The sequence below is a fragment of the Penaeus vannamei genome, chromosome 27 (assembly GCF_042767895.1).
Source record: "Penaeus vannamei isolate JL-2024 chromosome 27, ASM4276789v1, whole genome shotgun sequence".
NCBI classification, from domain to species: domain Eukaryota; kingdom Metazoa; phylum Arthropoda; class Malacostraca; order Decapoda; family Penaeidae; genus Penaeus; species Penaeus vannamei.
Genome location: NC_091575.1, coordinates 23,889,589 through 23,892,088, shown reverse-complemented (window position 1 = coordinate 23,892,088; position 2,500 = coordinate 23,889,589). Strand labels below are relative to the sequence as shown.

Sequence of the window (2,500 nt, the reverse complement as noted above, 5' to 3'; positions counted from 1 at the left end):
GCAAGGTCACCAAGCCATGGCCAGTAGAAGTCATGACAAGAGGCCAAACTTTCTTGTCTGGTAAAACTCAGTTGATTTGTAGTGTTCCAAATGCAACAGAGTCCACCAACATCAGTGGTCTGCATCCAAAGATCCATTAATATCTTGATAAATAAAGAAAAATTACATGTCAATTGTATTTCAGTGTAAATGCACAGCACCTTATTAAGCATTGTCAATGCTGTTACAATATTGTTTAGTTTCATTTTATTATTTGTAAATGCAATATGTTTAACAAGTGATAGAGTTTGAATTCAAGTCATTATGATAAGCGTTATTGATAAATTAGCCTCTAAATGGCTACTGAAACTATTTATGCACTCTTCAAAGTCCAGTTTTCGCTGTGTTATTGTCCTGTTTGTAATATTTGTAATACAGTTGAATCTTGGTAATTTCATCTACTGATTTATATACTGTTTATTCATTCCAACCTGTATTTTCCTTACAGAAGCTTTGGATGAAGAATGTATTGAGTGATTGTATTGCTTTACAGTTTGTTGCCACAGATCCACAGTTGGAGTTACCAAGTTTTTCCTGTACTTGTATGCTCTTCTATCTTAGTGTTTTCATATGCATCATGTGCTTTTTTGGTGGAGACTGATGAACAGTTTTCCTTCATGACACTTTCATTCAGGATGTGTTCTAAAGGATCCACTAAAGTATTATTACATTATATTTGCAAGTCGATGTTTACTTTAGCATTTCAACTGCACATTTTCTCTTCCTCTCCAGTCCTCCTCCAAGCCATTCTCCCCTCCAAAAGCCTTTCTATTTCTGTACTTAGAATAGCACCCTTCATCCCCATTTCCCAGTAACTATAATTGTAGGACCACCACAGCCTTCTCTGACCCCTTCATCTTTGGTCCTTGTCAGAAGCTCAAGGCTAATACCTTGTACCAGTATACCTTGTTCCATCCTATACCTCTGTCCTGACCTCATGACCTCAAATACATGTTCATTTTCTCTTCTTTTTCCAGGTTAATTGATAACACAAATGGATACTTATTTGTTAGATGTTTTTCTTAGTTTACTGACGCAAGCTTGAGGATAGTTGTGAACCAGATCTTGTTTATAGTATACATGAAACCAGTGGATGACAGATCTGATTGACATCCATCTCTAAACTTGTAATCCTGACATCAAAAGAAAACAGAACTTGTATATTGCAGGTTTCTGTTGATATTCTACATCATAACATGTTTGTGGAAATGTTTATGTACTTTCCCATTGAGAAGTTCAGACTGTATTAACCTGGCTATTGAAGTTTATCTCTTCATAAGATATTTCACGTTCCATTTGATTTCATGAGTTATAATTTGTATTTAAAAAAGTGCTGTCTCAAAGGGTCCAGGCTGGATTTTTTTTATGCCATTCTTCACATTTATTTCCTCAGATGTTTTTACCCTTGAGTCCTTAACCAAGACACGGGTTCCTCATTCACGGGCTCCTCATTAGGTAGGGTTGTTGCTGTATCCTTGTTGCTGCTCGGTGTTTTATATGCCAAGCTTTTTTCTTGTAGTAGGTGTTTATGTATGTGTGGAGTCTGTCTTCAGCTTTTTCTCTTAAAGATGATGGTGCAGGAGAGACTCTAGGGAACAAATTTTGTGTTGGTATCAGGTTTAAGGTTTCCACCTTATCTGTGCAGATAGGAGTGTGGAACTTTCCTTCCTGACCACCATAACTGTTTCTGTGTGACTTGTCCTGCTGTCTAGTTTTGACTGTTGAAGGCTGTATTGCCTGGAGTAGTTGACAAAGGGGCTTGGCATCAAAAGTAATCTTATGTTCTCTTCTCTTCAAGCTTGGTGAAACCCTCAAAGTGTTCCCCCAATTCTCTTTGAGGGCTCTACTAACATAATAAAAGCCCCAGATGCACTGGTTAACTGAGGTAATCCCCCACCTCACTGAATCATTGTACCTGGGCTATGTCTCCTAGCTATAAACTGTAATTTATTTTGTGACTTTGTACCTGTGATTTTGGGTATAATACATACTATATGTTGGTTGTTTTAAACTACTATTATTATTATTGTTATTATTATTATTATTATTATTATTATTATTATTATTATTATTATTATTATTATTATTATCATTATTATTATTATCAGTATTATCATTATTATCATTATTGTTATTATTATTATCATTGTTATTATTATTATTATTATTATTATTATTATTATTATTATTATTATTATTATTATTATTATATTGTTATTATTATTGTGATATTTATTATTATTATTATTGATTGTTTCTGATGATAATGATTTGTTATTATTATTGTTATTATTATGATGATGATGATCATAATGATCATCATCATCATGATGGACATGATTGATAGTATTATTTTATTATTGCTGGGAATTTTGTCATTATTGATATGTATTAATTTTTTTAGGATAGTTACTAGTTACTTAATGATGGATAATGTTAGTTATTATTATTAGTAAATATA

The 2,500-nt window shown here is 32.9% G+C and overlaps 1 protein-coding gene across 8 annotated transcripts in view; it reads left to right on the top strand.

Annotated features, from left to right (window-relative positions):
• LOC113827311 (kinase suppressor of Ras 2-like) overlaps positions 1–2,500 on the top strand; it is a 29,228-nt gene that overhangs the window by 25,975 nt on the left and 753 nt on the right. For 6 of the 8 annotated variants that reach the window (XM_070141027.1, XM_070141024.1, XM_070141022.1 and 3 more), the window contains one exon: positions 1–2,500. This exon is cut by the window's left edge and continues 1,618 nt beyond it; it is cut by the window's right edge and continues 753 nt beyond it. The exons of 1 other annotated variant lie outside the window; for it this stretch is intronic. The gene's annotated coding sequence lies outside the window, so the exon portion shown is untranslated. One more of the 8 variants, XR_011399674.1, reaches the window with a different exon arrangement.